Source organism: Salvelinus fontinalis, chromosome 10 (genome assembly GCF_029448725.1).
Source record: "Salvelinus fontinalis isolate EN_2023a chromosome 10, ASM2944872v1, whole genome shotgun sequence".
Classification (NCBI taxonomy): Eukaryota; Metazoa; Chordata; class Actinopteri; order Salmoniformes; family Salmonidae; genus Salvelinus; species Salvelinus fontinalis.
In genome coordinates this window covers 48,367,080-48,384,313 of record NC_074674.1, presented here as the reverse complement: position 1 = coordinate 48,384,313, position 17,234 = coordinate 48,367,080, and the positions used below count along the sequence as shown (strand labels likewise).

Sequence of the window (17,234 nt, the reverse complement as noted above, 5' to 3'; positions counted from 1 at the left end):
ATCGGCTTCACCACTCAGATACAAAGTCCTGTGCTTTCGCGGTGGCAGTGGGCCATCTTATCAGTGTTTGCGAGAGTCAAAATCTTCCAATGCCATACAAAACCAATGATTTTTTGTGCGCACGATGAAGATTAGATTCGAACCCATGCGTGCATAGCACAATGGATTAGCAGTCCATCGCCTTAACCACTCGGCCACCTCATCCTTTATCTGTCGTGTGGCAGTTGCCCCCACAAACTGTAGTTTCTGTATTTAAACCCTTGATTGAAATCAATGAAAGTTAAGCATAGCAATTGCAGGGCCATGTGTCGATCCCATCGAGACATTTAACAAATGTGTTGTCAGGCAGAGTTGTCTACAGTGCTTGATTAAGTGTGGGGAGGTTTCGGTTCAAATCCCACCGTTGAAGTTGCCCTTGGTAAAGCTATTCTTCAATTCCTGAATCTTATCAGTTTGCTCTAGGATTGTGCAGGGATTCTATATTCATGTGGGGCCATGCAAGAGAAGACAAAACATCTGTTTTGCGAAGATGTTTGTGTTCCAATCCACACTTGTAGTTCATCGGCTTCACCACTCAGATACCAAGTCCTGTGCTTTTGCGGTCGCAGTGGGCCATCTTATCAGTGTTTGCCAGAGTCAAAATCTTACAATGCCATACAAAACCAAAGCTTTTTTGTAGGTACGATGAGGATGGGATTCGAACCCATGCGTGCATAGCACAATGGATTAGCAGTCCATCGCCTTAACCACTCGGCCACCTCATCCTTTTTCCTGCTTGTGGCAGGTGACCCCACAAACTGTAGTTGCTGTATTTAAACCCTTGATTGAAATCAATGAAAGTTAAGCATAGCAATTGCAGGGCCATGTGTCGATCCCATCGAGACGTTTAAAAAATGTGTTGTCAGGCCGAGTGGTCTACAGTGCTTGATTAAGTGTGGGGAGGTTTCGGTTCAAATCCCACCGTTGAGGTTGCCCTTGGTAAAGCTATTCTTCAATTCCTGAATCTTATCAGTCGCTCTAGGATTGTGCAGGGATTCTATATTCATGTGGGGCCATGCAAGAGAAGAAAAAACATCTGTTTTGTGAAGATGTTTGTGTTCCAAACCACACATGTAGTTCATCGGCTTCACCACTCAGATACAAAGTCCTGTGCTTTCGCGGTGGCAGTGGGCCATCTTATCAGTGTTTGCGAGAGTCAAAATCTTCCAATGCCATACAAAATCAATGATTTTTTGTGCGCACGATGAGGATTGGATTCGAACCCATGCGTGCATAGCACAATGGATTAGCAGTCCATCGCCTTAACCACTCGGCCACCTCATCCTTTTTCTGTCGTGTGGCAGTTACCCCCACAAACTGTAGTTTCTGTATTTAAACCCTTGATTGAAATCAATGAAAGTTAAGCATAGCAATTGCAGGGCCATGTGTCGATCCCATCGAGACATTTAACAAATGTGTTGTCAGGCAGAGTTGTCTACAGTGCTTGATTAAGTGTGGGGAGGTTTCGGTTCAAATCCCACCGTTGAGGTTGCCCTTGGTAAAGCTATTCTTCAATTCCTGAATCTTATCAGTTTGCTCTAGGATTGTGCAGGGATTCTATATTCATGTGGGGCCATGCAAGAGAAGACAAAACATCTGTTTTGCGAAGATGTTTGTGTTCCAATCCACACATGTAGTTCATCGGCTTCACCACTCAGATACCAAGTCCTGTGCTTTCGCGGTGGCAGTGGGCCATCTTATCAGTGTTTCCCAGAGTCAAAATCTTCCAATGCCATACAAAACCAAAGTTTTTTTGTAGGTACGATGATGATGGGATTCAAACCCATGCGTGCATAGCACAATGGATTATCAGTCCATCGCCTCAACCACTCGGCCACCTCATCCTTTTTCCTGCTTGTGGCAGGTGACCCCACAAACTGTAGTTGCTGTATTTAAACCCTTGATTGAAATCAATGAAAGTTAAGCATAGCAATTGCAGGGCCATGTGTCGATCCCATCGAGACGTTTAAAAAATGTGTTGTCAGGCCGAGTGGTCTACAGTGCTTGATTAAGTGTGGGGAGGTTTCGGTTCAAATCCCACCGTTGAGGTTGCCCTTGGTAAAGCTATTCTTCAATTCCTGAATCTTATCAGTCGCTCTAGGATTGTGCAGGGATTCTATATTCATGTGGGGCCATGCAAGAGAAGAAAAAACATCTGTTTTGCGAAGATGTTTGTGTTCCAATCCACACATGTAGTTCATCGGCTTCACCACTCAGATACAAAGTCCTGTGCTTTCGCGGTGGCAGTGGGCCATCTTATCAGTGTTTGCGAGAGTCAAAATCTTCCAATGCCATACAAAACCAATGATTTTTTGTGCGCATGATGAGGATTGGATTCGAACCCATGCGTGCATAGCACAATGGATTAGCAGTCCATCGCCTTAACCACTCGGCCACCTCATCCTTTTTCTGTCGTGTGGCAGTTGCCCCCACAAACTGTAGTTTCTGTATTTAAACCCTTGATTGAAATCAATGAAAGTTAAGCATAGCAATTGCAGGGCCATGTGTCGATCCCATCGAGACATTTAACAAATGTGTTGTCAGGCAGAGTTGTCTACAGTGCTTGATTAAGTGTGGGGAGGTTTCGGTTCAAATCCCACCGTTGAGGTTGCCCTTGGTAAAGCTATTCTTCAATTCCTGAATCTTATCAGTTTGCTCTAGGATTGTGCAGGGATTCTATATTCATGTGGGGCCATGCAAGAGAAGACAAAACATCTGTTTTGCGAAGATGCTTGTGTTCCAATCCACACATGTAGTTCATCGGCTTCACCACTCAGATACCAAGTCCTGTGCTTTCGCGGTGGCAGTGGGCCATCTTATCAGTGTTTGCCAGAGTCAAAATCTTCCAATGCCATACAAAACCAAAGTTTTTTTGTAGGTACGATGAGGATGGGATTCAAACCCATGCGTGCATAGCACAATGGATTAGCAGTCCATCGCCTTAACCACTCGGCCACCTCATCCTTTATCCTGCTTGTGGCAGTTGACCCCACAAACTGTAGTTGCTGTATTTAAACCCTTGATTGAAATCAATGAAAGTTAAGCATAGCAATTGCAGGGCCAGGTGTCGATCCCATCGAGACATTTAAAAAATGTGTTGTCAGGCCGAGTGGTCTACAGTGCTTGATTAAGTGTGGGGAGGTTTCGGTTCAAATCCCACCGTTGAGGTTGCCCTTGGTAAAGCTATTCTTCAATTCCTGAATCTTATCAGTCGCTCTAGGATTGTGCAGGGATTCTATATTCATGTGGGGCCATGCAAGAGAAGACAAAACATCTGTTTTGCGAAGATGTTTGTGTTCCAATCCACACTTGTAGTTCATCGGCTTCACCACTCAGATACCAAGTCCTGTGCTTTTGCGGTCGCAGTGGGCCATCTTATCAGTGTTTGCCAGAGTCAAAATCTTACAATGCCATACAAAACCAAAGCTTTTTTATAGGTACGATGAGGATGGGATTCGAACCCATGCGTGCATAGCACAATGGATTAGCAGTCCATCGCCTTAACCACTCGGCCACCTCATCCTTTTTCCTGCTTGTGGCAGGTGACCCCACAAACTGTAGTTGCTGTATTTAAAACCTTGATTGAAATCAATGAAAGTTAAGCATAGCAATTGCAGGGCCATGTGTCGATCCCATCGAGACGTTTAAAAAATGTGTTGTCAGGCCGAGTGGTCTACAGTGCTTGATTAAGTGTGGGGAGGTTTCGGTTCAAATCCCACCGTTGAGGTTGCCCTTGGTAAAGCTATTCTTCAATTCCTGAATCTTATCAGTCGCTCTAGGATTGTGCAGGGATTCTATATTCATGTGGGGCCATGCAAGAGAAGAAAAAACATCTGTTTTGTGAAGATGTTTGTGTTCCAAACCACACATGTAGTTCATCGGCTTCACCACTCAGATACAAAGTCCTGTGCTTTCGCGGTGGCAGTGGGCCATCTTATCAGTGTTTGCGAGAGTCAAAATCTTCCAATGCCATACAAAATCAATGATTTTTTGTGCGCACGATGAGGATTGGATTCGAACCCATGCGTGCATAGCACAATGGATTAGCAGTCCATCGCCTTAACCACTCGGCCACCTCATCCTTGTTCTGTCGTGTGGCAGTTACCCCCACAAACTGTAGTTTCTGTATTTAAACCCTTGATTGAAATCAATGAAAGTTAAGCATAGCAATTGCAGGGCCATGTGTCGATCCCATCGAGACATTTAACAAATGTGTTGTCAGGCAGAGTTGTCTACAGTGCTTGATTAAGTGTGGGGAGGTTTCGGTTCAAATCCCACCGTTGAGGTTGCCCTTGGTAAAGCTATTCTTCAATTCCTGAATCTTATCAGTTTGCTCTAGGATTGTGCAGGGATTCTATATTCATGTGGGGCCATGCAAGAGAAGACAAAACATCTGTTTTGCGACGATGTTTGTGTTCCAATCCACACATGTAGTTCATCGGCTTCACCACTCAGATACCAAGTCCTGTGCTTTCGCGGTGGCAGTGGGCCATCTTATCAGTGTTTCCCAGAGTCAAAATCTTCCAATGCCATACAAAACCAAAGTTTTTTTGTAGGTACGATGAGGATGGGATTCAAACCCATGCGTGCATAGCACAATGGATTAGCAGTCCATCGCCTCAACCACTCGGCCACCTCATCCTTTTTCCTGCTTGTGGCAGGTGACCCCACAAACTGTAGTTGCTGTATTTAAACCCTTGATTGAAATCAATGAAAGTTAAGCATAGCAATTGCAGGGCCATGTGTCGATCCCATCGAGACGTTTAAAAAATGTGTTGTCAGGCCGAGTGGTCTACAGTGCTTGATTAAGTGTGGGGAGGTTTCGGTTCAAATCCCACCGTTGAGGTTGCCCTTGGTAAAGCTATTCTTCAATTCCTGAATCTTATCAGTCGCTCTAGGATTGTGCAGGGATTCTATATTCATGTGGGGCCATGCAAGAGAAGAAAAAACATCTGTTTTGCGAAGATGTTTGTGTTCCAATCCACACATGTAGTTCATCGGCTTCACCACTCAGATACAAAGTCCTGTGCTTTCGCGGTGGCAGTGGGCCATCTTATCAGTGTTTGCGAGAGTCAAAATCTTCCAATGCCATACAAAACCAATGATTTTTTGTGCGCATGATGAGGATTGGATTCGAACCCATGCGTGCATAGCACAATGGATTAGCAGTCCATCGCCTTAACCACTCGGCCACCTCATCCTTTGTCTGTCGTGTGGCAGTTGCCCCCACAAACTGTAGTTTCTGTATTTAAACCCTTGATTGAAATCAATGAAAGTTAAGCATAGCAATTGCAGGGCCATGTGTCGATCCCATCGAGACATTTAACAAATGTGTTGTCAGGCAGAGTTGTCTACAGTGCTTGATTAAGTGTGGGGAGGTTTCGGTTCAAATCCCACCGTTGAGGTTGCCCTTGGTAAAGCTATTCTTCAATTCCTGAATCTTATCAGTTTGCTCTAGGATTGTGCAGGGATTCTATATTCATGTGGGGCCATGCAAGAGAAGACAAAACATCTGTTTTGCGAAGATGCTTGTGTTCCAATCCACACATGTAGTTCATCGGCTTCCCATCTCAGATACCAAGTCCTGTGCTTTCGCGGTGGCAGTGGGCCGTCTTATCAGTGTTTGCCAGAGTCAAAATCTTCCAATGCCATACAAAACCAAAGTTTTTTTGTAGGTACGATGAGGATGGGATTCAAACCCATGCGTGCATAGCACAATGGATTAGCAGTCCATCGCCTTAACCACTCGGCCACCTCATCCTTTATCCTGCTTGTGGCAGTTGACCCCACAAACTGTAGTTGCTGTATTTAAACCCTTGATTGAAATCAATGAAAGTTAAGCATAGCAATTGCAGGGCCAGGTGTCGATCCCATCGAGACATTTAAAAAATGTGTTGTCAGGCCGAGTGGTCTACAGTGCTTGATTAAGTGTGGGGAGGTTTCGGTTCAAATCCCACCGTTGAGGTTGCCCTTGGTAAAGCTATTCTTCAATTCCTGAATCTTATCAGTCGCTCTAGGATTGTGCAGGGATTCTATATTCATGTGGGGCCATGCAAGAGAAGAAAAAACATCTGTTTTGCGAAGATGTTTGTGTTCCAATCCACACATGTAGTTCATCGGCTTCACCACTCAGATACCAAGTCCTGTGCTTTCGCGGTGGCAGTGGGCCATCTTATCAGTGTTTGCGAGAGTCAAAATCTTCCAATGCCATACAAAAGCACACTTTTTATGTGCGCACGATGAGGATGGGATTCGAACCCATGCATGCATTGCACAATGGATTAGCAGTCCATCGCCTTAACCACTCGGCCACCTCATTCTTATTTAGTCAGGTGGCAGTTGCCCCCACAAACTGTAGTTGCTGTATTTAAACCCTTGATTGAAATCAATGAAAGTTAAGCATAGCAATTGCAGGGCCATGTGTCGATCCCATCGAGACATTTAACAAATGTGTTGTCAGGCAGAGTTGTCTACAGTGCTTGATTGAGTGTGGGGAGGTTTCGGTTCAAATCCCACCGTTGAGGTTGCCCTTGGTAAAGCTATTCTTCAATTCCTGAATCTTATCAGTCGCTCTAGGATTGTGCAGGGATTCTATATTCATGTGGGGCCATGCAAGAGAAGACAAAACATCTGTTTTGCGAAGATGTTTGTGTTCCAATCCACACATGTAGTTCATCGGCTTCACCACTCAGATACCAAGTCCTGTGCTTTCGCGGTGGCAGTGGGCCATCTTATCAGTGTTTGCCAGAGTCAAAATCTTCCAATGCCATACAAAACCAATGTTTTTTTGTGCGCACGATGAGGATGGGATTCGAACCCATGCGTGTATAGCACAATGGATTAGCAGTCCATCGTCTTAACCACTCGGCCACCTCATCCTTTTTCCTGCTTGTGGCAGTTGCCCCCACAAACTGTAGTTGCTGTAATTTAACCCTTGATTGAAATCAATGAAAGTTAAGCAAAGCAATTGCAGGACCATGTGTCGATCCCATCGAGACATTTAAAAAATGTGTTGTCAGGCCTAGTGGTCTACAGTGCTTGATTAAGTGTGGGGAGGTTTCGGTTCATATCCCACCGTTGAGGTTGCCCTTGGTAAAGCTATTCTTCAATTTCTGAATATTATCAGTCGCTCTAGGATTGTGCAGGGATTCTATATTCATGTGGGGCCATGCAAGAGAAGAAAAAACATCTGTTTTGCGAAGATGTTTGTGTTCCAATCCACACATGTAGTTCATCGGCTTCACCACTCAGATACCAAGTCCTGTGCTTTAGCGGTGGCAGTGGGCCATCTTATCAGTGTTTGCCAGAGTCAAAATCTTCCAATGCCATACAAAACCAATGCTTTTTTGTGCGCACGATGAGGATGGGATTCAAACCCATGCGTGCATCGCACAATGGATTAGCAGTCCATCGCCTCACCCACTCGGACACCTCATCCTTTTTCTGTCTTTTGGCAGTTGCCCCCACAAACTGTAGTTGCTGTATTTAAACCCTTGATTGAAATCAATGAAAGTTAAGCATAGCAATTGCAGGGCCATGTGTCGATCCCATCGAGACATTTAAAAATTGTGTTGTCAGGCCGAGTGGTCTACAGTGCTTGATTAAGTGTGGGGAGGATTTCGGTTCAAATCCCACCGTTGAGGTTGCCCTTGGTAAAGCTATTCTTCAATTCCTGAATCTTATCAGTCGCTCTAGGATTGTGCAGGGATTCTATATTCATGTGGGGCCATGCAAGAGAAGAAAAAACATCTGTTTTGCGGAGAGGTTTGTGTTCCAATCCACACATGTAGTTCATCGGCTTCACCACTCAGATACCAAGTCCTGTGCTTTCGCGGTGGCAGTGGGCCATCTTATCAGTGTTTGCGAGAGTCAAAATCTTCCAATGCCATACAAAACCAATGTTTTTTTGTGCGCACGATGAGGATGGGATTCGAACCCATGCGTGTATAGCACAATGGATTAGCAGTCCATCGCCTTAAACACTCGGCCACCTCATCCTTTTTCCTGCTTGTGGCAGTTGCCCCCACAAACTGTAGTTGCTGTATTTAAACCCTTGATCAAAATCAATGAAAGTTAAGCATAGCAATTGCAGGGCCATGTGTCGATCCCATCGAGACATTTAAAAAATGTGTTGTCAGGCCTAGTGGTCTACAGTGCTTGATTAAGTGTGGGGAGGTTTCGGTTCATATCCCACCGTTGAGGTTGCCCTTGGTAAAGCTATTCTTCAATTTCTGAATCTTATCAGTCGCTCTAGGATTGTGCAGGGATTCTATATTCATGTGGGGCCATGCAAGAGAAGAAAAAACATCTGTTTTGCGAAGATGTTTGTGTTCCAATCCACACATGTAGTTCATCGGCTTCACCACTCAGATACCAAGTCCTGTGCTTTCGCGGTGGCAGTGGGCCATCTTATCAGTGTTTGCCAGAGTCAAAATCTTCCAATGCCATACAAAACCAATGCTTTTTTGTGCGCACGATGAGGATGGGATTCGAACCCATGCGTGTATAGCACAATGGATTAGCAGTCCATCGTCTTAACCACTCGGCCAACTCATCCTTTTTCCTGCTTGTGGCAGTTGCCCCCACAAACTGTAGTTGCTGTAATTTAACCCTTGATTGAAATCAATGAAAGTTAAGCAAAGCAATTGCAGGACCATGTGTCGATCCCATCGAGACATTTAAAAAATGTGTTGTCAGGCCTAGTGGTCTACAGTGCTTGATTAAGTGTGGGGAGGTTTCGGTTCATATCCCACCGTTGAGGTTGCCCTTGGTAAAGCTATTCTTCAATTTCTGAATATTATCAGTCGCTCTAGGATTGTGCAGGGATTCTATATTCATGTGGGGCCATGCAAGAGAAGAAAAAACATCTGTTTTGCGAAGATGTTTGTGTTCCAATCCACACATGTAGTTCATCGGCTTCACCACTCAGATACCAAGTCCTGTGCTTTAGCGGTGGCAGTGGGCCATCTTATCAGTGTTTGCCAGAGTCAAAATCTTCCAATGCCATACAAAACCAATGCTTTTTTGTGCGCACGATGAGGATGGGATTCGAACCCATGCGTGCATCGCACAATGGATTAGCAGTCCATCGCCTCACCCACTCGGCCACCTCATCCTTTTTCTGTCTTTTGGCAGTTGCCCCCACAAACTGTAGTTGCTGTATTTAAACCCTTGATTGAAATCAATGAAAGTTAAGCATAGCAATTGCAGGGCCATGTGTCGATCCCATCGAGACATTTAAAAAATGTGTTGTCAGGCCGAGTGGTCTACAGTGCTTGATTAAGTGTGGGGAGGATTTCGGTTCAAATCCCACCGTTGAGGTTGCCCTTGGTAAAGCTATTCTTCAATTCCTGAATCTTATCAGTCGCTCTAGGATTGTGCAGGGATTCTATATTCATGTGGGGCCATGCAAGAGAAGAAAAAACATCTGTTTTGCGGAGAGGTTTGTGTTCCAATCCACACATGTAGTTCATCGGCTTCACCACTCAGATACCAAGTCCTGTGCTTTCGCGGTGGCAGTGGGCCATCTTATCAGTGTTTGCGAGAGTCAAAATCTTCCAATGCCATACAAAACCAATGTTTTTTTGTGCGCACGATGAGGATGGGATTCGAACCCATGCGTGTATAGCACAATGGATTAGCAGTCCATCGCCTTAACCACTCGGCCACCTCATCCTTTTTCCTGCTTGTGGCAGTTGCCCCCACAAACTGTAGTTGCTGTATTTAAACCCTTGATCAAAATCAATGAAAGTTAAGCATAGCAATTGCAGGGCCATGTGTCGATCCCATCGAGACATTTAAAAAATGTGTTGTCAGGCCTAGTGGTCTACAGTGCTTGATTAAGTGTGGGGAGGTTTCGGTTCATATCCCACCGTTGAGGTTGCCCTTGGTAAAGCTATTCTTCAATTTCTGAATCTTATCAGTCGCTCTAGGATTGTGCAGGGATTCTATATTCATGTGGGGCCATGCAAGAGAAGAAAAAACATCTGTTTTGCGAAGATGTTTGTGTTCCAATCCACACATGTAGTTCATCGGCTTCACCACTCAGATACCAAGTCCTGTGCTTTCGCGGTGGCAGTGGGCCATCTTATCAGTGTTTGCCAGAGTCAAAATCTTCCAATGCCATACAAAACCAATGTTTTTTTGTGCGCACGATGAGGATGGGATTCGAACCCATGCGTGTATAGCACAATGGATTAGCAGTCCATCGCCTTAACCACTCGGCCACCTCATCCTTTTTCCTGCTTGTGGCAGTTGCCCCCACAAACTGTAGTTGCTGTATTTAAACCCTTGATCAAAATCAATGAAAGTTAAGCATAGCAATTGCAGGGCCATGTGTCGATCCCATCGAGACATTTAAAAAATGTGTTGTCAGGCCTAGTGGTCTACAGTGCTTGATTAAGTGTGGGGAGGTTTCGGTTCATATCCCACCGTTGAGGTTGCCCTTGGTAAAGCTATTCTTCAATTTCTGAATCTTATCAGTCGCTCTAGGATTGTGCAGGGATTCTATATTCATGTGGGGCCATGCAAGAGAAGAAAAAACATCTGTTTTGCGAAGATGTTTGTGTTCCAATCCACACATGTAGTTCATCGGCTTCACCACTCAGATACCAAGTCCTGTGCTTTCGCGGTGGCAGTGGGCCATCTTATCAGTGTTTGCCAGAGTCAAAATCTTCCAATGCCATACAAAACCAATGTTTTTTTGTGCGCACGATGAGGATGGAATTCAAACCCATGCGTGCATAGCACAATGGATTAGCAGTCCATCGCCTTAACCACTCGGCCACCTCATCCTTTTTCCTGCTTGTGGCAGTTGCCCCCACAACTGTAGTTGCTGTATTTAAACCCTTGATTGAAATCAATGAAAGTTAAGCATAGCAATTGCAGGGCCATGTGTCGATCCCATCGAGACATTTAAAAAATGTGTTGTCAGGCCGAGTGGTCTACAGTGCTTGATTAAGTGTGGGGAGGTTTCGGTATCATATCCCACCGTTGAGGTTGCCCTTGGTAAAGCTATTCTTCAATTTCTGAATCTTATCAGTCGCTCTAGGATTGTGCAGGGATTCTATATTCATGTGGGGCCATGCAAGAGAAGAAAAAACATCTGTTTTGCGAAGATGTTTGTGTTCCAATCCACACATGTAGTTCATCGGCTTCACCACTCAGATACCAAGTCCTGTGCTTTCGCGGTGGCAGTGGGCCATCTTATCAGTGTTTGCCAGAGTCAAAATCTTCCAATGCCATACAAAACCAATGTTTTTTTGTGCGCACGATGAGGATGGAATTCGAACCCATGCGTGCATAGCACAATGGATTAGCAGTCCATCGCCTTAACCACTCGTCCACCTCATCCTTTTTCCTGATTGTGGCAGTTGCCCCCACAAACTGTAGTTGCTGTAATTTAACCCTTGATTGAAATCAATGAAAGTTAAGCATAGCAATTAAAGGGCCATGTGTCGATCCCATCGAGACATTTAACAATTGTGTTGTCAGGCCGAGTGGTGTACAGTGCTTGATTAAGTGTGGGGAGGTTTCGGTTCAAATCCCACCGTTGAGGTTGCCTTTGGTAATGCTATTCTTCAATTCCTGAATCTTATCAGTTTGCTCTAGGATTGTGCAGATATTCTATATTCATGTGGGGCCATGCAAGAGAAGACAAAACATCTGTTTTGCGAAGATGTTTGTGTTCCAATCCACACATGTAGTTCATCGGCTTCACCACTCAGATACCAAGTCCTGTGCTTTCGCGGTGGCAGTGGGCCATCTTATCAGTGTTTTCCAGAGTCAAAATCTTCCAATGCCATACAAAACCAATGTTTTGTGTAGGCACGATGAGGATGGGATTCAAACCCATGCGTGCATAGCACAATGGATTAGCAGTCCATCGCCTTAACCACTCGGCCACCTCATCCTTTTTCTGTCTTTTGGCAGTTGCCCCCACAAACTGTAGTTGCTGTATTTAAACCCTTGATTGAAATCAATGAAAGTTAAGCATAGCAATTGCAGGGCCATGTGTCGATCCCATCGAGACATTTAAAAAATGTGTTGTCAGGCCTAGTGGTCTACAGTGCTTAATTAAGTGTGGGGAGGATTCGGTATCATATCCCACCGTTGAGGTTGCCCTTGGTAAAGCTATTCTTCAATTTCTGAATCTTATCAGTCGCTCTAGGATTGTGCAGGGATTCTATATTCATGTTGGGCCATGCAAGAGAAGAAAAAACATCTGTTTTGCGAAGATGTTTGTGTTCCAATCCACACATGTAGTTCATCGGCTTCACCACTCAGATACCAAGTCCTGTGCTTTCGCGGTGGCAGTGGGCCATCTTATCAGTGTTTGCCAGAGTCAAAATCTTCCAATGCCATACAAAACCAATGTTTTTTTGTGCGCACGATGAGGATGGAATTCGAACCCATGCGTGCATAGCACAATGGATTAGCAGTCCATCGCCTTAACCACTCGTCCACCTCATCCTTTTTCCTGATTGTGGCAGTTGCCCCCACAAACTGTAGTTGCTGTAATTTAACCCTTGATTGAAATCAATGAAAGTTAAGCATAGCAATTAAAGGGCCATGTGTCGATCCCATCGAGACATTTAACAATTGTGTTGTCAGGCCGAGTGGTGTACAGTGCTTGATTAAGTGTGGGGAGGTTTCGGTTCAAATCCCACCGTTGAGGTTGCCTTTGGTAATGCTATTCTTCAATTCCTGAATCTTATCAGTTTGCTCTAGGATTGTGCAGATATTCTATATTCATGTGGGGCCATGCAAGAGAAGACAAAACATCTGTTTTGCGAAGATGTTTGTGTTCCAATCCACACATGTAGTTCATCGGCTTCACCACTCAGATACCAAGTCCTGTGCTTTCGCGGTGGCAGTGGGCCATCTTATCAGTGTTTTCCAGAGTCAAAATCTTCCAATGCCATACAAAACCAATGTTTTGTGTAGGCACGATAAGGATGGGATTCAAACCCATGCGTGCATAGCACAATGGATTAGCAGTCCATCGCCTTAACCACTCGGCCACCTCATCCTTTTTCTGTCTTTTGGCAGTTGCCCCCACAAACTGTAGTTGCTGTATTTAAACCCTTGATTGAAATCAATGAAAGTTAAGCATAGCAATTGCAGGGCCATGTGTCGATCCCATCGAGACATTTAAAAAATGTGTTGTCAGGCCTAGTGGTCTACAGTGCTTAATTAAGTGTGGGGAGGATTCGGTATCATATCCCACCGTTGAGGTTGCCCTTGGTAAAGCTATTCTTCAATTTCTGAATCTTATCAGTCGCTCTAGGATTGTGCAGGGATTCTATATTCATGTTGGGCCATGCAAGAGAAGAAAAAACATCTGTTTTGCGAAGATGTTTGTGTTCCAATCCACACATGTAGTTCATCGGCTTCACCACTCATATACCAAGTCCTGTGCTTTCGCGGTGGCAGTGGGCCATCTTATCAGTGTTTGCCAGAGTCAACATCTTCCAATGCCATACAAAACCAATGTTTTTTTGTGCGCACGATGAGGATGGGATTCAAACCCATGCGTGTATAGCACAATGGATTAGAAGTCCATCGCCTTAACCACTCGGCCACCTCATCCTTTTTCCTGATTGTGGCAGTTGCCCCCACAAACTGTAGTTGCTGTAATTTAACCCTTGATTGAAATCAATGAAAGTTAAGCAAAGCAATTGCAGGGCCGTGTGTCGATCCCATCGAGACATTTAAAAAATGTGTTGTCAGGCCTAGTGGTCTACAGTGCTTGATTAAGTGTGGGGAGGTTTCGGTTCATATCCCACCGTTGAGGTTGCCCTTGGTAAAGCTATTCTTCAATTTCTGAATCTTATCAGTCGCTCTAGGATTGTGCAGGGATTCTATATTAATGTGGGGCCATGCAAGAGAAGAAAAAACATCTGTTTTGCGAAGATGTTTGTGTTCCAATCCACACATGTAGTTCATCGGCTTCACCACTCAGATACCAAGTCCTGTGCTTTCGCGGTGGCAGTGGGCCATCTTATCAGTGTTTGCCAGAGTCAAAATCTTCCAATGCCATACAAAACCAATGTTTTTTTGTGCGCACGATGAGGATGGGATTCAAACCCATGCGTGTATAGCACAATGGATTAGAAGTCCATCGCCTTAACCACTCGGCCACCTCATCCTTTTTCCTGATTGTGGCAGTTGCCCCCACAAACTGTAGTTGCTGTAATTTAACCCTTGATTGAAATCAATGAAAGTTAAGCAAAGCAATTGCAGGGCCATGTGTCGATCCCATCGAGACATTTAAAAAATGTGTTGTCAGGCCTAGTGGTCTACAGTGCTTGATTAAGTGTGGGGAGGTTTCGGTTCATATCCCACCGTTGAGGTTGCCCTTGGTAAAGCTATTCTTCAATTTCTGAATCTTATCAGTCGCTCTAGGATTGTGCAGGGATTCTATATTCATGTGGGGCCATGCAAGAGAAGAAAAAACATCTGTTTTGCGAAGATGTTTGTGTTCCAATCCACACATGTAGTTCATCGGCTTCACCACTCAGATACCAAGTCCTGTGCTTTCGCGGTGGCAGTGGGCCATCTTATCAATGTTTGCCAGAGTCAAAATCTTCCAATGCCATACAAAACCAATGTTTTTTTGTAGGCACAATGAGGATGGGATTCAAAGCCATGCGTGCATAGCACAATGGATTAGCAGTCCATCGCCTTAACCACTCGGCCACCTCATCCTTTTTCTGTCTTGTGGCAGTTGCCCCCACAAACTGTAGTTGCTGTATTTAAACCCTTGATTGAAATCAATGAATGTTAAGCATAGCATTTGCAGGGCCATGTGTCGATCCCATCGAGACATTTAAAAAATGTGTTGTCAGGCCGAGTGGTCTACAGTGCTTGATTAAGTGTGGGGAGGTTTCGGTTCAAATCCCACCGTTGAGGTTGCCCTTGGTAAAGCTATTCTTCAATTCCTGAATCTTATCAGTCGCTCTAGGATTGTGCAGGGATTCTATATTCATGTGGGGCCATGCAAGAGAAGAAAAAACATCTGTTTTGCGAAGATGTTTGTGTTCCAATCCACACATGTAGTTCATCGGCTTCACCACTCAGATACAAAGTCCTGTGCTTTCGCGGTGGCAGTGGGCCATCTTATCAGTGTTTGCGAGAGTCAAAATCTTCCAATGCCATACAAAACCAATGATTTTTTGTGCGCATGATGAGGATTGGATTCGAACCCATGCGTGCATAGCACAATGGATTAGCAGTCCATCGCCTTAACCACTCGGCCACCTCATCCTTTTTCTGTCGTGTGGCAGTTGCCCCCACAAACTGTAGTTTCTGTATTTAAACCCTTGATTGAAATCAATGAAAGTTAAGCATAGCAATTGCAGGGCCATGTGTCGATCCCATCGAGACATTTAAAAAATGTGTTGTCAGGCAGAGTTGTCTACAGTGCTTGATTAAGTGTGGGGAGGTTTCGGTTCAAATCCCACCGTTGAGGTTGCCCTTGGTAAAGCTATTCTTCAATTCCTGAATCTTATCAGTTTGCTCTAGGATTGTGCAGGGATTCTATATTCATGTGGGGCCATGCAAGAGAAGACAAAACATCTGTTTTGCGAAGATGCTTGTGTTCCAATCCACACATGTAGTTCATCGGCTTCACCACTCAGATACCAAGTCCTGTGCTTTCGCGGTGGCAGTGGGCCATCTTATCAGTGTTTGCGAGAGTCAAAATCTTCCAATGCCATACAAAACCACACTTTTTATGTGCGCACGATGAGGATGGGATTCGAACCCATGCATGCATTGCACAATGGATTAGCAGTCCATCGCCTTAACCACTCGGCCACCTCATTCTTATTTAGTCAGGTGGCAGTTGCCCCCACAAACTGTAGTTGCTGTATTTAAACCCTTGATTGAAATCAATGAAAGTTAAGCATAGCAATTGCAGGGCCATGTGTCGATCCCATCGAGACATTTAACAAATGTGTTGTCAGGCAGAGTTGTCTACAGTGCTTGATTAAGTGTGGGGAGGTTTCGGTTCAAATCCCACCGTTGAGGTTGCCCTTGGTAAAGCTATTCTTCAATTCCTGAATCTTATCAGTCGCTCTAGGATTGTGCAGGGATTCTATATTCATGTGGGGCCATGCAAGAGAAGACAAAACATCTGTTTTGCGAAGATGTTTGTGTTCCAATCCACACATGTAGTTCATCGGCTTCACCACTCAGATACCAAGTCCTGTGCTTTCGCGGTGGCAGTGGGCCATCTTATCAGTGTTTGCCAGAGTCAAAATCTTCCAATGCCATACAAAACCAATGTTTTTTTGTGCGCACGATGAGGATGGGATTCGAACCCATGCGTGTATAGCACAATGGATTAGCAGTCCATCGTCTTAACCACTCGGCCACCTCATCCTTTTTCCTGCTTGTGGCAGTTGCCCCCACAAACTGTAGTTGCTGTAATTTAACCCTTGATTGAAATCAATGAAAGTTAAGCAAAGCAATTGCAGGACCATGTGTCGATCCCATCGAGACATTTAAAAAATGTGTTGTCAGGCCTAGTGGTCTACAGTGCTTGATTAAGTGTGGGGAGGTTTCGGTTCATATCCCACCGTTGAGGTTGCCCTTGGTAAAGCTATTCTTCAATTTCTGAATATTATCAGTCGCTCTAGGATTGTGCAGGGATTCTATATTCATGTGGGGCCATGCAAGAGAAGAAAAAACATCTGTTTTGCGAAGATGTTTGTGTTCCAATCCACACATGTAGTTCATCGGCTTCACCACTCAGATACCAAGTCCTGTGCTTTAGCGTTGGCAGTGGGCCATCTTATCAGTGTTTGCCAGAGTCAAAATCTTCCAATGCCATACAAAACCAATGCTTTTTTGTGCGCACGATGAGGATGGGATTCGAACCCATGCGTGCATCGCACAATGGATTAGCAGGTCATCGCCTCACCCACTCGGACACCTCATCCTTTTTCTGTCTTTTGGCAGTTGCCCCCACAAACTGTAGTTGCTGTATTTAAACCCTTGATTGAAATCAATGAAAGTTAAGCATAGCAATTGCAGGGCCATGTGTCGATCCCATCGAGACATTTAAAAAATGTGTTGTCAGGCCGAGTGGTCTACAGTGCTTGATTAAGTGTGAGGAGGTTTCGGTATCATATCCCACCGTTGAGGTTGCCCTTGGTAAAGCTATTCTTCAATTTCTGAATCTTATCAGT

The 17,234-nt window shown here is 44.7% G+C and overlaps 19 non-coding genes across 19 annotated transcripts; all 19 read right to left on the bottom strand.

Moving 5' to 3' along the window:
• Nucleotides 1-682: 682 nt before the first annotated feature.
• On the bottom strand, nt 683-764 carry trnas-gcu (transfer RNA serine (anticodon GCU)). The gene has a single exon. It is a non-coding gene; the product is annotated as a tRNA-Ser (tRNA).
• A 477-nt stretch (nt 765-1,241) lies between these two features.
• On the bottom strand, nt 1,242-1,323 carry trnas-gcu (transfer RNA serine (anticodon GCU)). Its single transcript has one exon. It is a non-coding gene; the product is annotated as a tRNA-Ser (tRNA).
• Nucleotides 1,324-1,801: 478 nt separating this feature from the next.
• trnai-gau (transfer RNA isoleucine (anticodon GAU)) lies at nt 1,802-1,883 on the bottom strand. Its single transcript has one exon. It is a non-coding gene; the product is annotated as a tRNA-Ile (tRNA).
• A 477-nt stretch (nt 1,884-2,360) lies between these two features.
• Nucleotides 2,361-2,442, bottom strand: trnas-gcu (transfer RNA serine (anticodon GCU)). Its single transcript has one exon. It is a non-coding gene; the product is annotated as a tRNA-Ser (tRNA).
• Nucleotides 2,443-2,920: 478 nt separating this feature from the next.
• On the bottom strand, nt 2,921-3,002 carry trnas-gcu (transfer RNA serine (anticodon GCU)). Its single transcript has one exon. It is a non-coding gene; the product is annotated as a tRNA-Ser (tRNA).
• A 477-nt stretch (nt 3,003-3,479) lies between these two features.
• On the bottom strand, nt 3,480-3,561 carry trnas-gcu (transfer RNA serine (anticodon GCU)). Its single transcript has one exon. It is a non-coding gene; the product is annotated as a tRNA-Ser (tRNA).
• A 477-nt stretch (nt 3,562-4,038) lies between these two features.
• trnas-gcu (transfer RNA serine (anticodon GCU)) lies at nt 4,039-4,120 on the bottom strand. Its single transcript has one exon. It is a non-coding gene; the product is annotated as a tRNA-Ser (tRNA).
• A 1,037-nt stretch (nt 4,121-5,157) lies between these two features.
• trnas-gcu (transfer RNA serine (anticodon GCU)) lies at nt 5,158-5,239 on the bottom strand. Its single transcript has one exon. It is a non-coding gene; the product is annotated as a tRNA-Ser (tRNA).
• A 478-nt stretch (nt 5,240-5,717) lies between these two features.
• trnas-gcu (transfer RNA serine (anticodon GCU)) lies at nt 5,718-5,799 on the bottom strand. The gene has a single exon. It is a non-coding gene; the product is annotated as a tRNA-Ser (tRNA).
• A 477-nt stretch (nt 5,800-6,276) lies between these two features.
• trnas-gcu (transfer RNA serine (anticodon GCU)) lies at nt 6,277-6,358 on the bottom strand. The gene has a single exon. It is a non-coding gene; the product is annotated as a tRNA-Ser (tRNA).
• A 2,714-nt stretch (nt 6,359-9,072) lies between these two features.
• Nucleotides 9,073-9,154, bottom strand: trnas-gcu (transfer RNA serine (anticodon GCU)). The gene has a single exon. It is a non-coding gene; the product is annotated as a tRNA-Ser (tRNA).
• A 478-nt stretch (nt 9,155-9,632) lies between these two features.
• trnas-gcu (transfer RNA serine (anticodon GCU)) lies at nt 9,633-9,714 on the bottom strand. The gene has a single exon. It is a non-coding gene; the product is annotated as a tRNA-Ser (tRNA).
• A 477-nt stretch (nt 9,715-10,191) lies between these two features.
• trnas-gcu (transfer RNA serine (anticodon GCU)) lies at nt 10,192-10,273 on the bottom strand. Its single transcript has one exon. It is a non-coding gene; the product is annotated as a tRNA-Ser (tRNA).
• Nucleotides 10,274-11,868: 1,595 nt separating this feature from the next.
• trnas-gcu (transfer RNA serine (anticodon GCU)) lies at nt 11,869-11,950 on the bottom strand. Its single transcript has one exon. It is a non-coding gene; the product is annotated as a tRNA-Ser (tRNA).
• A 1,037-nt stretch (nt 11,951-12,987) lies between these two features.
• On the bottom strand, nt 12,988-13,069 carry trnas-gcu (transfer RNA serine (anticodon GCU)). Its single transcript has one exon. It is a non-coding gene; the product is annotated as a tRNA-Ser (tRNA).
• A 478-nt stretch (nt 13,070-13,547) lies between these two features.
• trnar-ucu (transfer RNA arginine (anticodon UCU)) lies at nt 13,548-13,629 on the bottom strand. Its single transcript has one exon. It is a non-coding gene; the product is annotated as a tRNA-Arg (tRNA).
• A 477-nt stretch (nt 13,630-14,106) lies between these two features.
• Nucleotides 14,107-14,188, bottom strand: trnar-ucu (transfer RNA arginine (anticodon UCU)). Its single transcript has one exon. It is a non-coding gene; the product is annotated as a tRNA-Arg (tRNA).
• Nucleotides 14,189-15,224: 1,036 nt separating this feature from the next.
• On the bottom strand, nt 15,225-15,306 carry trnas-gcu (transfer RNA serine (anticodon GCU)). Its single transcript has one exon. It is a non-coding gene; the product is annotated as a tRNA-Ser (tRNA).
• Nucleotides 15,307-15,784: 478 nt separating this feature from the next.
• trnas-gcu (transfer RNA serine (anticodon GCU)) lies at nt 15,785-15,866 on the bottom strand. Its single transcript has one exon. It is a non-coding gene; the product is annotated as a tRNA-Ser (tRNA).
• Nucleotides 15,867-17,234: the final 1,368 nt, after the last annotated feature.